Source organism: Ischnura elegans, chromosome 2 (genome assembly GCF_921293095.1).
Source record: "Ischnura elegans chromosome 2, ioIscEleg1.1, whole genome shotgun sequence".
Lineage (NCBI taxonomy): Eukaryota > Metazoa > Arthropoda > Insecta > Odonata > Coenagrionidae > Ischnura > Ischnura elegans.
This window is the reverse complement of record NC_060247.1, coordinates 23,537,286-23,556,658: the sequence shown is the minus strand read 5'-3', so window position 1 is coordinate 23,556,658 and position 19,373 is coordinate 23,537,286. Positions and strand designations below refer to the sequence as shown.

At 37.4% G+C, this 19,373-nt stretch overlaps 1 protein-coding gene across 11 annotated transcripts in view; it reads left to right on the top strand.

The window, feature by feature from the left end:
- The window catches only part of LOC124153473 (uncharacterized protein CG43867), a 681,094-nt gene that overhangs the window by 86,543 nt on the left and 575,178 nt on the right, over positions 1-19,373 (top strand). For all 11 annotated transcript variants that reach the window (XM_046526646.1, XM_046526651.1, XM_046526649.1 and 8 more), the window contains exon 2: positions 15,456-15,645. The gene's annotated coding sequence lies outside the window, so the exon portion shown is untranslated. The remainder of the gene's footprint in view (positions 1-15,455; positions 15,646-19,373) is intronic.

The following is a 19,373-nucleotide window of genomic DNA, read 5'->3' as shown; positions in this document are numbered from 1 at the left end:
TAAATATCGCAGTTATGAAGCTTTTGAATGAATGCAAGGGTCGACTTAGGTGTGACCCCTCGCGTGGCTTCGTTTGCTTTTCCACTTTCGCTATCTCTGAACTCACATACGAGAAAAGTTCTTGCCTGCGGAGGCGATTGATAAAACGGGGAACCCCGAAGCTTGGTCTGAGTGCGAACTCCCGCTGATTGATATTATTTGAATAGAGATTGATGGAGATAGGCGAAGAGAATACAGTGTTGACTTTAGTTAAGTGGATCGTGGAAATTCCAAAACTGTCTCAAAATAAACATCGCATCCGCTTGGAAGCAGATATGTGGCAGGAGTGTCAACCCAGATTATTGAATATTAAAATGAAGCATGATAAGGGGCAAAAAAGAGGTTGTCTAATAGGTTGTGTTGTGGACTGGAAAGCGACAAAAAACCAAGTTTTCATTGGTGACTTCTGGTTATGATACTTTATCCCAGATGATTGTAATATGGAATGACTCCCAGGATGGCATGGAAACATAAAAATGTCGTATGGTATGCTGCAGTGACTCCGATGAATTCCTTTTTCATACCCCAAAAAACCTTATTTTCAATTGTGTAAAAATCTTATTTACCCTTCAGATCATTGTAGCGGACAACCATTAAAATTTTCCCTGTGAGTGGCATCAAAATTAAATTTGCCTTTATGTGAAAATGGAACACTAACGGTATTAGCATTATAGTCATGAGTGTTAGTAAACTTAAAATAGATTTATGGTGACTGCTGCAGTGGCTTATCTTTTAAAGTTAATGTTTACGTATATCAACCTTTCCTTTGGGCTACAACCTTGTCGCGGTGTAAAGGCTTGCGAGTTCCTATGACCCTTAGAGCTGCACTGGCGGAATTAATTCTGAATTATTCCCGGTAAGGCCAGCCATGCCAGATAGGTCGAAGTGTAGGAGCCAAACGAAAGATAGGATTTTGAAAAAGAATTTGATAGGGTGGACTGGGTAAAGTTCATGAATATACTCATGAGAATAGGTGTAGGAGGGAAAGGCGACTGATTCGTAACCTGTATATGGCCTAGACTGCGCAAGTGAGGGTAGCAGACGGAGAATCTGGGTGGGCAAGCATTTCCCGAGGGGTCAGACAAGGTTGTCCTTTATCGCCGCTGCTTTTTTAACGTATACGCTGAGGAGATAGTAAGAGAAATGTGGGACGAGTAGGAAGCTGGAGTGAAAGTGGAAGGAATAATGTTTAAATCAGAGGTTTGCAGATGATCAGGCGTTGATGATTAGCCAGTCAGCCAGGGGACTGCAGGCTCTAGTGGATGCGTTAGACGAACTTTGCAAGGAATATGGGATGAGGATTAATCACAAGAAGACCAAGGTAATGCGGTGTTGTATAGTATCGCGAGCGAGGAATGTGAGACTCAAGAGAAAAGGAGGTGGGGAAAAACTTGAGCAGTTAGAGCAATTTAACTAAGCATTTGGGCAGCACATTAGGGGAAAACGGATACAGTAGTAAGGACATCAGGAAGCGAATTGCATTAGCAAAGGAGGCGTTCATGAACAGGAAGGAGCTTCTGAGAGGATCGCTATGTAAGAGTTTAAAGAAAAGGTTAGTGAAGAGTCTATCTGGTGTGTAGCTCTATACGGTGCGGAAACGTGGACACTAAGGAAGGAGGACGAGACAAGATTGGAGGAATTCGAGATGTGGGTATGGAGAAGAATGGAGAAGGCGAAATGGTTAGAGCGGAGGAAGAACGACGAATTGCTGGACATGGTGGGTGAGGAGAGGCAGCTTTTAGGTGGAATGCGGAGGAGACAGAAGGAATTAGTGGAGCGAGTACTTAGCGGGGAGGGGATGTTGAAAACTGTGGAAGAGGGCAGAATGTCAGGCAAAAGAGGAAGGGGAAGGAAGAGAATAGGATTTTTAGATGGATTGAAAGGGAGTAGAAGAATAGTGAATAGAAGAAGGCAGTGCTGGAAGGCGCCCAGATTACTTCTTCAGTACTCCATGTAAACCTACCTTAATCGGCAGAATACTATAATGTTAATATACGTATAATTATTGTACCCATGTTACAGAAGAGTTTATGTTGTCGAATACATACATTTCCTCATACTCATCGCATACATTACCTCTACGATCCTTGTAATGATCAGGTTGGTGGAGGCTTTTGTGTTGCTTCCCAATAATAAGCTTCGTATCCATTGATTAACCATTATTAATTAAGACTTTTAATGCAAGCTGCTCTATCAACAACTATATATATGCAGAACTGTAGGTGGTGATGATTTTTTTTGGTAAAGGTTTAATGTGTCGGCTATCTAATATTTGTGTTCGTTTTGTTCACGTTTAGCTCCTGAATAAATCATTAGGATTTTTTTTACGAAAGTTTGAATCCAACATGTATATTCCATGCAATAAATTGCCTATTTTTGTCTGCTGCATCTGTAGAAGTAAGTTCATAGATTATTGTGGTGACTGAATCTCTAGACGGAACCTTTGGTCCTAATTCACGATTGGTAAACAATCGAAATTTTGGTGACGACACAGCCCCAAAATCCCCGCTCTCGAGAAGGCGGGAATCTCTGCGGCTTTGACGATAACATTGAAGTGCTCCTCATTACTGATGCAAAATAGTCGTGTCTTTCCTGGATCAAAATTTGGTGGTAGGTTCAGGGAACTTCCCCGGTTTGGTAGACCACAGCTAGGACGAGATAAGAGTTTTGTTTGAAGATGGTGGGAACTTCTTGAGTAAGAGATATTTATCTATAGATGTATAAATATAGTTTCAATTGAGTCACTGCTATGTTTATTCTCGGGCGTCAAAAAAATCGCTTCATTGGCACGTTATATTATTTTGGAGATGCGCAAAAGAGTTCAGCTGCCATTATCACTATAGATGAGAAGCCATATATCTATATGTTGAGGTTTCAACTCTCATCAGCTAACGTGCTATCATTAATATTTTGCTAATGCGATTCATTATTTTATGCCCCCCTTTGAGGTGGTAGGTTTATATATTCTGGGTTTTTCAGGGTTGTACGCTGGTAGGCGTTTTTGGAAATACCAGTTTTTCAGTGTGAATTTGTATGCGCATCAAAGCCTTCTTGTGGTTATATTTACACTGACGGGATCTAGAGTAATAATAGTCGGTGAATGAAGTGGAAGAATCAGGGAAATATTTTTTATACGCAGAGCTTTCTCGGTGAGAATTTTAGATTTTTTTCATGGCCGTTCATGACAACAGTATTGTTCGTGCCATTTGTTCTGACTGTTGGGTATTAGGGTATACTTATTTCATTTCCTTTGTTTGAGTATTCATTTTTCCGGCGCTTATTATCGGTTTACCAAAAAAATATCTTTGCTATCTCCTTGTCCGTTTCCAATGTTTCGCATCGTTTATGAGTCTCATTTTTCCGAAATCGGATCCAATCCCTCTTTTCAGCATTCTTTCTCGCATGAACTGGGTTATTCATAGCATGTGTATTTTTTCGCTTTTTCCTTCTTAACTACGAGGTTTATTTTTTTCATCTATCAGGAAACGGATGAGGAAAATATTTAATTACAGTGAATTAATTAGTAGCCAGTGGAGCTTCATCTTGATATACCCTTTAATGGGCGATAAAATTCCAGTGTCTAAATTTATTGAATAAGTGGATATATTTTGGTTTAACTATATATTCAAAACGATAGTGTATGATTTGCCATAAAAATTCATCCACGTGCAAAATCCATCCATTTTATGTAGCAATGGTACTCGTACAAAAAATATGTATAAATTTGCATGTGAGTATATAATATTTTTACCTCTTCATCCACTGAGAATGGCGTGTATTATTAATGATTAGTTTACGTAGACAAACTCTATATTAGCTTCTCATCTTATCGTCAGGAATTATTTACAATCCCATAAGAGTCATATAAAAAAGGTCGTATGTCATTCGGGAAAGTGGAACTGATAATTCACACAGTGGTACATTTTTTGAAGTGCTGAGGAGCATATTACTATTTAACTGGAAAATCCTTCTAAAAAGTTGGAAATCTATTAAAGTATTTTATTTATTATATTGCTAGCTGAAAGCTATTTGTAAGTTTTAAATTAAGAAAAAAATTATTAAGTTTTTGGCAGTACTCGGCAAAACTTTCGCCATTCCCTCGATCGGCGAAAGAATTTTGAGCGACTTGATCTCACCTCTTTCTTTTGCCATTCATCGCTCATACTCCCTGCCCATCAGCCACCTTCGACCGTGGGAATTGGATTTCATTTTTCCTCTCTCAGATTTTATTGCTTCTCTCCCGCCCCTCCCCGTTCCCGTCGACGCAATTCGGTAGTTTTATTTTTTTAGGAGGGCGTAGAAAGGGTAGTTGTAATGGGATGGTCTTAATTAAAATTCGAAATCTCAAAAGGCTCTCGTTAAGATCCCCCATCGCCGACCGCCCCCAAACGAAAATTCCGCAAAGCAGCCCTTATCTTCTTCCCTCACCCAGGAAAAGCGTGCATTCTTGTGCAGTCTTTTTTTTCTTTTGATGTTTTAAGAATGGGCCCTTGGTCTTTGGGTAACTAATAGGCGCCAGAGCCCTGCAGAGAGGCTGAAATCTGGGGTGCGGCGTCGGCGGCGGTGTGGGACAGAAGTCCTGATCAGGTCGGAGGAAGGTCTCGGGGTGGTGAGTACCTATGGGAAAGGAAGCGAGATGAAAGTGCGAAAATTCCAGTGGGGAATAATAATTCACATTGACCGGAACTCCAACCAGCGGCATAACTTCAATGTAGCGGCTGGTATTAACATTTTTAAAAGGCAGCAGCGCAGCGCAGTTCGCAGAGATTTTCTCCCAATAAATCTCCCCATCATCAGAGGAAAACCGCATTATTCATGTGTTATCTCATGAATTATTATTTTTATCATGCTTCCCGCTGGCGTTTTTCATATTTTTACTTGCTGACTCATTAAATATTTTGTAACAATAAAACAACCTGTGTCCATCTAGGTATCGCGGTCAATCAACACTTTATTTGCTTAGTTGCCAATAATATTAAAAAATTGTATTATTACCATATCACTCTTATTCTCGAGGTAAATTAGTACTATTTCGAGGTAAATTAGTAGTCTTTCACCTAGAGAGACTGCCTTCAAATGCAATTTTCTTGAAGGGTAAGCGGCCCCTTACAACTCAATGTGTCTTTTCTCGTTGACTGAAATAGTAGATGCATGTATTCGAATTTCGAATACACCATGTGGTCAGGAGTGGTCCTGGGCATTTTTCTTGTGGCCAGGTCTCTTATTCAGTCTCTAAGCAATGTAACGCCTTTGTTCTCTTGTAGTAGTTTTTTTCCACGAATTGCATCAATTTTCTATGGATTTAATTTAGCTAGCGGATTTAATCTTTCTGTGTCAGATCTCACATGATTGGTACCTGCAACTTAAAGGTTACTTACTAGAACATTTCTTTCGTTTCATCGTTCCCCGTATTTGCTTCATGAATCCTTGTTCTTTCAAGGCACTCTCATCCGGCCCTGTAGTTGGCCCATAACCACCGTTGATCTCTTTTATTAGTAATCGATCCGTCGCACGAATGTTGCTGACAGGGGTAGTGATTTCGTACACATTTTACTTTTCGGCGGCGGTTCTCGATGAATAGGTGGTCGTGAGATTCGAGGTCTGTCTCCTTAAAGAATAACGAAGGCCCCGTGTGGAGAGTTTTGAGTGTTTGGCTCCTGAGGAGGCGGTAGGATAAAAGGGGATAGAATCCCTAAGGCTCAATCCGTGGAGAGATATCGTGGTTAAGAGGTCCGGAGATTGGAAGGGACGTCCGAAATGCGGGTGGTTGGGTGGGGCGGAGGTATATGCGGAAAAAGGAGGAGTCCGGATGGTTGGTTTGCCGGCGATGGGGTGGGTTTTGCAGCTGGAAGAACGAGGGCGGGGTGTGAGCGGGAGGGCGAATGAAAGAATAATGGAGGGAGGTAGGGTAAGACCTGTAAGACGAAGGAGGGAGGGAGTTGGGGTGGGTTGGACGCTGTGCTGCCAGGAATGTACGCTGCAAGAAGGTTTTTTTTCGACGTGGTAGGGGGCTGTAGTATTCAGGCAATTGAGGCCGGGAACGATAACAGTTGAGGAGATGGGCACTCACAAGGTCCCCTGTTTAAAGTGCGGAGATATGGGCACCAAGGGACCAATTCCTCCGGTAAAAGAAGTCGCTATGCATTCTTAAAAAGGTGTGGGCCTCCCTCTTCACTTGGCCCTTGCTTGAGTGCCGGGTTCTGAAGCTTACCTCATATAGCCATTTTATCCGCATCATCTTTTTTCTCACGTTATTTTGTAAAATATTTATTGGAAAATGCGAACTGACTGCTTCTAAGGATGGTAACAAGTTTTTGGACGTTTATTGGGGTAACACTGGTTTTATTTAGCATCATAGATGTTTATATTACTGAGAGAAGTGATGGCAAGTCAATAGTGGATAGTCAAGCTTCTCGTTTGTAAATAGTGTGCGGAATTTCATTTTTCCCCTGGGTCTCAGCTGTAATGAACTTTTGGGGAACTTTATACGAAGCTTACGCATTTAATTGACTTTTGGCCTGATTTAGAGTTAACGAATAGAAGACATTTTCTTTTCGCATTCACATGGAGCAGGTGGCCATAAATCGCATTTAACATTGTAGATTTCAATTAGGGAGACCGTTTGAGGTTACATCGTATGAAGAGGTCAATTGTTCTGTAGTTCGGCTTTAGCGAAGTTTCACTGTTGTATGGAGTCTGGCCTGAAGAAAGATATATATTGCTCCAGAAAGTTGGTAGAAGACGGTTTGTTAAACGTCAATGGCGCCCAAAGGTATCGTATCCCGCAATGCTCGAGGGGCCTTTTTTGGCGAAACTGATAAAACGATGGGAAAGCCTGAAATGCATCGTTTGTTGTAGTGCATGCTTCGTGCCTGCTCAAGTCTTTCCGAAATTCATCCATCTGCGAGACCGCTGGGCTTGAGGATTTATGACTGCCTCCGTCAAGTTGCTTGTACTTACCTAGAGGCTAGTGCAGATGTTTAGAATTTAATTATCCTCGTTAAATTCTCTTCAAGGTTGGCTGTGTGTCTCCCTTACTTTTTGCTTTCCTTTTGTAATGTCAAGTGATTTAGATTTGGCTGCGCGTAGTAAGAATCGTTTTCCTCCTCTTGTCAATGCTTCGGGTGCCGGGGTGCCTCGTAGAAACGGCACATGGATGTGAGGCAACACGCCGACACAATTACGTAAGGCTCATGTACTTGGATTTTATTCTTCAGCACTCGCCTTGTTTGTGATGGCTATGCCATTTATAGTAGACGTGATGTTGAAGAAGGAAGTATCAAAAAGGGAGTACATTTTTGTGCTTTAAAGATCTTTGATGAAGTACTTTTATTTCTGGAATAATTTTAAACATTGTATCATAATAACTGCTATCCCAAATATAGTAGTAAAATTGCAGTGGCGATCACTTTCTTTTCTCCGCAATGTAATGGTCTCCCGAGATCTATCCGAGGAGTGAGATGGAGAAATCTTGGAAGTATAATGGCTTTGAATTAATCGAGCAAAATCGAATAAGAATATAACGAGGGTCGCAAGAGAGAATACTTTTGAAGGAGTGGAATTCAGCGGCGAAAATGAGGATATACCGTTAATCATTTATCTTCTTTATTATTACTAGTGAAAGCAAAGTTTTTGGTCTAAGAATTGGAGACTCTGATCTTGGTTTAAAAAAAATAGTTTGAGTGCATATTAGACAATGCCCAAGTCTTCTTTAATGTCTCTTTGTATTTCTGAACTTAAATTTTATGGGTACCGATTTATTTAAGCAACTGAAATCTCAAGCTGGAATAAACCTTTTACTTTCAAGGAAGGTTTGGTAGAAGAACAGTGAATCGTTAGATAGCAGAGATATGACAAAAAATATTTCCTTGACCTTCATTATCATTTTTCTCATTGAAAACCATCTGTATTAGTTTTTTTATAGTGATGAATACGATGCGTTTTTTATGCATACTATTAATAACGCGGTTAGATAATTTATATTTTAAACAATATGAAATAGCAATTGGCATTCATTACGAAATAATACTGGTGTTTGTCAACCCCTTGACATTCGTTTCTGTTCGCTAAGCGTTTACTGTATTTTTTCATGCGTAAGCTCGTATTTCAGTGAGCTATCGCCGTGAAGAACGACGTAAGAAATCCGGTTTCTTATCGGTAGTAGTAGTTGTTGTAGTACGATTCATAGTACGGGACTTTTTTTCGCAATATTTATGTCATGCGTGTGTATTATTCATATATAACCAAGCATATCGCACCAGATAATATTCATTACTACGAGCTACTCTGACTGTGCGTCGGCGTATGGCGTGATAACAGTTCATCATTCAGAAACCGCGAGCCACATCCTTTTAAGGAAAGCGGCCGTTTGTACGCGTTATAGATGAAAGAAATACGTCACTATTTATGTGGTACAACATTGAGGAATTCATGCCCCCTACTACGTACCTTAGATATTTAGGATTATACTTCCCAAGTACACATTTCGCGGTTCTATCTTCCTTCCCTCTTTCCTGTGTTCCTTGTCCATGAAAATTGGAATCGTGTTGAATAGTGAAACCATTTTAATTTTTTTACATTATTGTTTAATTTGATCGGTAGAAATGATCGTCGATATGCGATGTAGAAATGCTTTGCTTTGAAAGATTGGCGATTTACCAGTAATACATACTATCCAAACTACAGGAAAAATCATAAATGTATTTATTTATTTGAGTAATTTTTTTACACACAGCCGTGACGCCAATTTATGGTAAAAATTTTAACAAAACTTGAATTAGGCAAAATACAGTAACAACATAAAAACTAACAAAGAGTAAACTAGTGGAGAGAGGAAAACATTCAATTAGTAGACAGATGGGACAAAGATTGTATGATGAAATTCTTGCATGAAAAGGTCGATGGTTATTGGGATTGAATTTAGAAGGGAGGAGAGGTAATAACAAATGTGAACGCTTGGTTAGGGAGATCCTGGGAATAAGCAGAAGGAGTAGGGAGAGCGAGCGGGTGAAACGAGTTGGTATCCTAAAATTCGACAGGGAAAGAAGTTCAGGGCAGTCAGAAGTCGAGTTTAACATATTATGAAGACATTTTAAGTTTGATACCTTTTTAAGTTTAAAATTTAATGCTTTCTGTTCGATAAAATTCTGTGCAACCTAGAACTCTGCGAGAAATATGATGTATGTATTTTTTGTTTGCCCTTGTACCTAATGCAGGACTTCGTTATGAAGAAATCTTTGATTGAAATTGATGCTTTGCTTTGCAAAATAAATCTGGTTGTTTTTCCCATTTGGTGATTGGCGAGTTACGGAATCCCTCTAAATGATAATTCTACACGGTCGCAGTGGGATATGTATTGTGTTAAATTTGTTTATCGTTGGTATTTTGAGTTAGTTATTGCAATGTATTCACTATGCTCACAGCAGAGCATTTTCTTATTTAGAACAAGATATTCTTCAGCGTTGCCCTCGATGCCATTTATCTAGTCCATTGTTTAGGCAGAGCTTATTTTTTCCCCAATTTTATATCAATATTTATTTTATAAGCTTCTTTAATATTAATTTTTTTCAACGCGGTTTTCTCTAAAAAGGATGTAGCATTCTCTGCGGAACAGAATTTAACTTTTAAAGACTGAATTGCTACGCGCTCTGAAAATACACGAATTATGTTTACGGAATCTTTACGTTAATTATGAGATTTTCTGCCCCTTTCATTTGAATTTTTATCATTTTTTTCTATTTTTTCCTTTCTAATTTCAGAGTTGTTCATGGAACAAAACGCCTTTTGATTGCACCGGGACAATATTCTTGTTTCGGTCTCTATTTTGGTTCACCTTGCTAGTATGTTTGCAGCAACTCGTGAAATGACAGATCGAATTAATGAAAGGGCGAAACCCACCAAAAACTATTCCTCCGTTGATTTAGATCGAAGAAATTACTCTTATTTTCTTACGGTTTTAGGTTTGCAAATCTATTTCTATTTATTCGTATCAGGAGTCACGTACAAGTAAGTGCCTTATGCCTTGCCTTGACTTGTAAGCTATTGTTTGGTTTGAGGGAAATTAGTTAACTATTGTTACATATATAATATTATTATTTTTGCTTCTTCATGATCCAATTTTTTAAATTAATTTTTCCTGGCAATTTTTGCTCTGTTCGTCAGTGACATTTTCTTAGGTAGTTAAGACTCATTTTAAAAGCTTTTGGTTTATTTATCTTGTAATTTTACTGCCACATTTTTCAATTTTCCAATTTGCCAATGAATTTCAATTTCTTAATTATTCAGCTATTGAATCAAGTTCATGGTCAGCAGTGAAAGAAATGTCCGCTAAAATATCTGCATCAAATCCGATTTTGTTTCTTGTAGCAAGCTGAAGCAAACATTAGGTTTTTCTCCATTCGTCCTGCCTTGATTTTTCCCATGGTGCAATCAACCTTATCCTTGATACGCCGCACCATATGTGCCCACCTTTTTCATTATTTTTTTCGCTTGAAATAATGAGAGTTGACTGTGAAAAATCGTGATAATTATTTCTCGATTTATTACAACAGTCGTTTATTTTTTTTTATTGTGAGGAGCGGATGGTTTCTCGCGGTTGATGACCACTCCTTTAACCCTTATCCGGGCACCTCAAATTTCTAACGTAACCGGGCAAGCAGGGCCCAATGGACCCTCCTTGTTAATTTTTTCTTTTTGCTCATGTGGGCCAACCTGCTAGAATAAATGTCATTGTTTTTTGTCAAATAGTGCAAATTTATACAAAATCAATGATTTCAAAATATTTTTTAATGTTCATAAATGAAAATTTTACATGTTAATTAGTAACAAAAATTTGAAATCTAAATAAATTATGATTCATCCTTCATAAAATTGATCTCTGGTGGAAATAATTTAAATTTAGAATCAACTAGCATAAGGGATAATTGAATATCATTTACTTATGAAACGAGACACTGTACAACATCAAAACTTATTGTTTGGGGGAAAACACAAAATTTTATCAACGAGTCCAGGATAGGCTACCCCTCAAAGCTTTTTTCACTTTTAATTTACACGTTTACGTCACTATGTTCATTGCACACCGATTGCTCACAGTTGTTACACATTTTTTTTTCTTCACAATGTTTTTTATCATGGGCATATATATTATCTCATTTTTTGTTATACTACAATTTGATGAATATCTTGGCTCAGAAATTCCTTCATCAAAAAATCCTTAGCCTGTGTTCCAAGGCAAACCCAAGTTGGATCGTCTTTCAATGAAATCAACCAGAATATCGGATGCACTTACAATAAATAGTCTTCTTGAACAATGTCTACCAACATTTCAATTTAGATCAGTATTCATCCACACCACATACGCTGCTACTCTACTCACGTCCAAGTCACTCATGGAAAACGCAAAAGGCCAACTATTTGTGCGTCTTTTACTCATGTGCGTCTTTACCAACTGGTCAAGGAAATCGACTTCACCTTAGGTGCAGTTGTAGTGACAGATAATTTCAGGTTTAGCATTGACGTCTTCCATAATTTTATTATGATGCATGAATCATAGAAGAACTACCGGTCAACTCTTCATCTTGGGCAATGACACAAACATACCATTTTTGGTGAAACCAACCAATGAAGAAATACTTTACCACTTTTTTGGCTTGAAAATTTCCTGGAATAAATCGTTAATACTTCCCTATAGTTCCAACATAACTCTATGCAAACTTTATATCAGAGAAACTTTTGTCACTCGTTTCATTTCTGTTCGTATTTTGGTATGGTTCAGTGAGGTGCTGTACAACTCTTCGATCCAAACCAGGCAATGCTCTTTATGTCAATGTCATCTTCATTGGAACTCTCCTCTTCGATTGGCTGCTAATCCAAATCATCGTCACTAGTTTCTTCAATGTTCAGCAGTTTTTGTGTGCCATCTTGAGACAAAAGCTTTTGTCTAGCCATGATCTAATAATTATAAAAAATATGTTATTTCATAGAATTTCTCTAAAAATACGGATTAATTCCTTAGTACTCATCTATTAGAACTTATCTGGGTATGTGATGTCTTAGTGAAGGAAACTTGTAAATATTTGCCATCACTCCGATGGCTGTGTTACTTTTACCCAAAGAAAATTGCATATTGAGGCGGTAGTTCCGTATAAAAGCCCATATTTTCGGAATCAGTTATGTGCAACATCTTATATGCCTTCATCTACGATGCTCAGTAGCTCTTTGCTAGCACTCTACTCTTTTGTCATACATGCCGTAGTTTATATGGGAAAGAAGGATGGAGGATGTAGAGGTGAAAGGTGGTGGAAAGATAGGCGGGGAGGGGTGGAGAAGGAGAAAACAGGGAAGGATGGACTGTCAATGCATTAGGGATTTTTAGGAGAATGATAATGAACAGGAACGTTCAAATTCGAAGCGACATCATCTGCATGCTTTCCGTATGGCAGGATATATGCTTTCCTTTATCCCTAATGTCGTTGGATGGACGCTGCAAATAAATTCCGAGGATCAGTGTTTTTTTTGGAAACAACTGGATCGTTTCAGTAATTATTCTCTAGGGGTTTCCCGGTGACTCAACCCAAGTGAAGGAAAATTTCTCTTAGCATATGCCCTTGGCGACCGCCACGGTACAATAGCAAGAAGCGAAAGAATGAAAAAACTGTCCCCATCCTTCATTTATGGATACAGATAATGATGTTTGTTACGTATTGTTCATTCCTCTCCCATCCCACTCTACTTCACCAGGATTTTCCAACCATAATGCACCGGTGACTCTCCAGTGACCACCCTACTCTATATTGCCTTTTCACCTTCCCCGGTATCTGCCTCCATCTTACCACCCATGCTACCTAGAATAACATTCTGCGTACATAATCTAGTTATTTAATTTACACTAATTACATTTTCCAGCCTTGATAGCTAAAATAAAATTCGTGATTGAAGCTAACACAAACTGGATATATATGCTCGTAAGAATCCAAGTGCAGCGTGTTGCATAACTGGTGAACACTCACCTCCTGCCATACGCCAATGAGTTAGGGGGTTATTTAGATGTGTATGTGAAGATTCCCAAATAATACTTGAAAAATTACAACAAAATACCTTTTATATTAACCATCTAATGATGTGCAACTGATCGCGTGTGTGAAGGGTCCATTGGACCCAGCTTGCCCGGTTACGTTAGGAAAAGTTTAAATTTACCATAAACAAAAAATAAATATTTATTTTTATTTAAAAATATTTTTTTTCTTATTCCATTTTTCCGTATGAACAAAGTCACCGAAGTTCACAGTACTGGGATATTTTGTTCTCATGTTATAACCTGAAATATAGGCTGTAGGGCCCGTTGGACCCTCCTTGCCCGGATAAGGGTTAATCAATGTTACCGTTTCTGTGTTGCTCACAAATTGGTGTGCGAAACACTCCTTTCCGCATGTTTTTATTGTTATAAGCAGGTATAATTTTTTAATATTAATTAAAAAACCAGTCAACCTCCTATTTAAATCTACTTATCATCCTCGAAGCTCATCTATTTTTTTCAATGAAGTAACTAACTATTAGGGTGTTAGTGATATTCCTTCCTAAATTCTCTTGACCTCTTTGTAGTATTTTATTTTCATAAATATTTTGTTACCTAAAATCAATGTTGCCACACACAAATAAGTAAGACATTAAATAGGACAACGCTGTCCTAGGTGATATAGTTTTCAATATAAAATATACACGGAAAAAAGTTTAGTTAGAACTATCGAATTCTGATGAAATTTGTCAAACTTTTCGGTTCATGTGGCACATTGAAAAATTCAGTAACAATTACCAAACCAGTTTGATAACTTCTAACAAACTGGTTTGGTAATTGCTACCGAACTGGCCACAGCAGTTTGTTAAAAACAACCAAAATCAAAAGGCTAATGAAACCGACGTAGCGCGCACATATAAAATATTTTCCACTCAGAAAAAAATTGTTCTAATTAACAATCTATAAAATTAAGAGTTTAACTTAAGTTTTCGCAAAAGAAGTACAAAAAAAGTGGAGAAAAAATACGACTGCACGAAGCATTGAACGTGGCCCTCCCGCGAGGTAGAAACGGACTCCAGCAACTAGGCTAAATCGCTTTCCATAATAATGTCTCACACAAACGTCGTAATATACTATTATTGCAAATAATCAACCTTTGTTTTGAAATGTGAATAAGGTGTGACTACAGTTCCCCTTTGTAAGCTTCAGAGGAATACTTGATGCACACAATTGCATTACGTTGTTACTCCATATCTCCATATGGATATCTAGTTCAGAAAACTTTATTTTCAGGCTTTTTACATCGATATAGAGATGCCTTTAACGTGCTGGGTGATATCCTTGGCATGGATTGGGTCTAGTATGACGACTTTTATCACATGTTATTAAACATGATCGCGAATGATTATACCTCAGGAATACCTCTAATTAAGGTTTAATGTGTCGAAATACACAAACATCTCCTTACAGCTTTAATGTCCATGTTAATACGCTATTCAATCATTGTCTTTGATGCACCAGCTTACGGATAACATTGCATTTTAAAGCAGAAATAAACAGAAAATGAACGTAAACAAAATTAAAACATTATCGCCATCACAAATAATGAAAACAAAATCATTTCTACCAGCCTATCTTTTATGTAAGGCCTGTTTAAGAATCTTTCAACTGCAAATATGTATTGGTATAAACAAAAGAGGAACGACAGACCGTTCGATAGATTACGAAACACTTAGTAAATTCTATCAAACCAAATTTGCATAACAATGTAGAGTTTGATAATTTTTACCAAACAAGCAATACCGTCGTAAAATTAATCATAACTTCGATAAAATTTACCAAACTGAATCGTATTGAATTAATTCAGTTATTTTTACCAAACTCTTTCGTACAATTGACCAAATTGTGAATACCAAATTTTTTGATGAAATATATCAAGAGCGTTTGGTAAAATAAATCAAGTGCTTAGTAATTAACATCAAAATTTAAGTCTATTTAACAAAAATACTCTCTATCACACCAGTTTGATAGTTTTAGTCAAATATTTTTTTCCGTGTATTTTGTAGTGCCAGAACCTTTTTCTCCGTTGACTTTCGGAAGTTAATGTTGTAGTTTTTCCATAAAAGCTAACGGAATGTAAGTCATATAGGTACGTATTGCCTACCAAGTGGTCAACATCATTTGTTTATTCAAATTTTTCTACTATTTCTCTGATATCTTATAATCTATGGAGAACAGCTTAGAAGTGGATAGTTTTTTAATACATATTAAGAGACTCTTATTATCCTAGAAGGTCTTGAGCGAAATTATATATTTAACTTATAACCAGTTTAGTTTATAATTATGTATCATTTCCGTTTTTTTCGTTATTTTAAACTTTTTTCTTTCGAATTTACCGCAGATGGCTATAGGAAACCTAAGATGATTCTACGCATGGCTACCGGCTTCGCGATCACCAGCACCTCAAAATGCTGACTGTGGCATCCTCTACCGACGCGCTGCTGAGTTATTTGCAGTTAGCCACGCGAAGACGGCTCGAGGAATGATACCTGTTCTTGTGCGCCCTCGCGCGGAGAAGAGAGGAAATGACGGTAAGTCAGCACCGTTCTCTTATCATCAACACTGACTACTTACACATTATTTTCTCCATTCGAGTATGCTTCGTATTATCCGTTAGCTTCAATCAATATGATCACCATCATATCCTCTTCACCATGTATCATCTTTATGCGTAAGTTGCTTTGAGCAAGGGTGAAATATTCTTTGTTCCATGGAAATTGTCAATTAGGAGGTGAATATACTACGGGAACGTTGACTCTGTTCCTCGAAGGCCTACAGATCAACCAGGGTTCTTCTACACTAATTAATAGAAAATGAAACGTTCACTCGTTGCTTAACTGGTTTCCCATTGTTTTACTGTGTGTTGCAAAAATTTAGTTCTTTGGAATTCTGATTGTTTTATCCTCAGCTTCTTAGTGTCCTCTTCTATCATGTTTTCATTTGCTACTGGTAACCTGCGTTTTAATATAATGATAAACGCGGGTACCACGCACCGCTCATTAACTTTATCTTTCAAGGGCCACTTGCCGAACACTCTCATGACGATCATTTTTAATGAATCCTCTTGCAAAGGACTGTAAATGCATCTGTGATTCTCATAGAAAATTGCGTAATGGACTCAAACATCAGTAGTCACTGAGAAAAACAATGAACCGCTGCCTCCCCATTTTTCCATGTTGGCTAGTTACCACAAGGTAACAGTTTATAGTAATGAATTGCAAGCTTTTTGTGAATTTTACATAGTTGATACTTGTATCATACTTAGTTAATTTATTTATGTTACAATGTTTACCTCATTCCTATTCCTGGTAAAACTGTTTGAGGTATGTAGTGTTGAATAAGTATAAAAGTAGGCGTTTCGATCGAACTCAGGCAAAAAGTTTTTTTACGTCGAAAACATAATAAAAGGTATTGAATTGAGTCCTAAAAAACTAGGCTGAAATAATGCAGTATTGAATTTTTAAAATTACGGTATAATTATTTTTTTCTAAATCTAACAATAATTGTTAATATACTTTCGATTTTTAGGAGGGTACACTTACTCGAGCTTGTTGACCAAGTTGCCTTGTCCATGTGTGCTCACAATCATTTATTGTACAATTTTATTTACACGTAAACCAAAATTATAATGCTTATGGTAGCTCATTCATTTTTTCGGTTTCTTTGTGAATCTTTTATTCTTGTAAACACTCGCTGAAAGTAATGTAGAACCTTTTTAAAATGTAGTAGCGCGCAATATTTATCCGTAATTGGCAAAATATTCTCTGGGTAATATAAACGGGTATCTTAAAATTGTGAACGAAGGAGAGCGCATTAAAATAGAGACTTCGTGTCGAAAATGTTAATACTTAGTTCTTTGAATTTCTTCTACTCCGTGACGTTTATCTTCCATATCGTAGGCTTCTAGAAACACGAACTAGGAAACAAAGTTGGGTTGCTTTTTTAAAGGGATTAAAAAAACAAATTTACCCTAATTTACGACGTAATTGCCTCGTCTTAATAGGATTGATTTAAATTGGGCGTCATGAAATCATTATCTTGTATTCATTCCTCCTTTGAGCCTCGTAAGAATGAGAAATTCCTTGAGGTCGCAACCTAACATATGAACCTACTTTGAATACGGCTATTTCATATTTTTGTCGGCTTTTCGGATTATCCTAAAAGAGCTCTTGTTGCTTCAATTCGGGGGTGAGCGTAAGTAATATTATCCTTAACATCTTTCGTGATGTGAACTTGATGCTGTTGGAATATCTCTCTAGTTAAAGTTGCTGTCAAATTAATATATAAAAGGAGTGAACAAAAAACTTTTTTTAAGAATTCTTTTCAATGCTTCAGTCGGTGAAATGTCGTGGCGTACGGTCCTCTCTGCCATGGCTTTTTCCTTAACATTTGTCCGTACATTTTTCAAATTGTTTTTTTTTCAAATTCAATGTTTCGTTGCCAATTTCTGCTTTTGGAGCACATATGCTTAACTTTAATGTTCAGTTCTTGGACGAAATAAATGCTAGGTAAATCCATAGGGATGCCATTCATAAGGGGTAACGTGGCGTAATGTGAATTATAAAGCTGGTTTATGCTACATGATGATTTATATGAGATAAAAATAGATATTTCAGCTATCAAATTGATATTCCAGTACGATTTTTCTCAATTTTGATTGTGCTTTTGATGTGGATATTTTGGTGGACTCACTGTATTATTCTTTCAGAAATTTGGTTCCAATAGAGCATTTCTGTACGTATTTTTTTAGTATGAATACATGCTTGAATCAGTTAAAAAATATAGTTTCACGTGCTTGCTTGTTGGTCCCCATGTTTTACGCTGTTATTGATTTTTGTAGCATTGAAGCTGTTTTTAGAGATCACCTTAGTTTAGATTTTTTCTAATCAGATGCATTATAAAAGGAAAGTAGCAATTCAATGTTTTGTTTTAGTAATTAAATTACCCTATATCATATATCCTATTACTCTCCTTTTTTATGATTATTGTTCTCGCTATATTTTTCTTTTTGCATAGCTTGCATTACATATTAATGCTATAAAAACTGTCTTTTGTCGTCAGCATGCTTTGTATGTATGAAGTCGCCTTAAGATCGCCTTAAGGTCGCCTTAAGATGAGTGGCATTTTTTCATTCCCGTAACGGAAACAGTACAAAACGTATTTCCTATTAATGTGTTTATTATTTTATTCCTTGATCGAATTTGGTCTAGGATTCATCTCAGCTGAAAATATAGCTTGGCTTATTTTGATTTTTTACGTAGTTGCATGACCTCATTTGATGAGAAAGTTTGCGCCTCCGTCGGCTGTTAGTGACCATAATTTTGTCTCTTCATCGATTTTCTATTTGCATGACCTTTTCTAGTAAAAATTCAATTCATCAAAACACATGATGTTTCGATTGATATTGGCACTTTAGTGATTTTCGTTTCGCAACTTTTTTTCGGAGTGGGAAATTCGTGGACAGTGTAAGTACATTTCTCTCTGAAGAACGCGTGATTAGGATTGGTTTATGGCTGTTGGGGAGTATGTCGGAAACGGCTCATTTTGCTTGAATTCGTTCGAAATATTCATCTAGTTTGGGTAAATGAGATTTCTCAACGTATTATATCTCCGCGTTAAGTTCATGGTAATTTACTTTCAAAAAGATGGCTATAAATAAACTGGTGTGAACATCTGGAGACGTACAGTCTTAGATGTGGTTACAGGTACGATATATGAAGTCGGTTTGAGCATATACCTGGGAAGCTCAAACTTTTTAAGTCCGCGGCACCCGAAATTAATATGTAAATCTACGCGACTTACCCTCATTGAGGTCTCGTAGGGAGTATTAGAGGTTATGGAGGTATGAATCATCTTGGAGGAGAATATTACGACCCCTTTCTCGCCACTCTCCACCGTCTCCAGGGGTTTTGAAGCAAAGTTGGGGGTATGGACTCACTCGTGGGCTCCGGGATAAATGAAATGCTCAACATTTTAATACCTGTCCGTTGTACAGAGCCTTAAATTTACGAAATTCTTAAAAGATTCTCTCACTTAGGATAATCTGAGAAAGTTCCGTGAGAGTTTTTTTTTCAAAATGAGGATAAAATGAGTTTGAAGAGTAAATAAAGGAATTTTTCTTGCCTAGCCCAAAGTATGTACTTACTAAATGTGGAGGGGTACAAGCGTTCAATATAGTGCGAACGTACGCCATTAAGTTTGCTTTAAAGGATTTCATATTTTTTTAATATCCCATGCTTTAATACTTCTTTGGAAATTT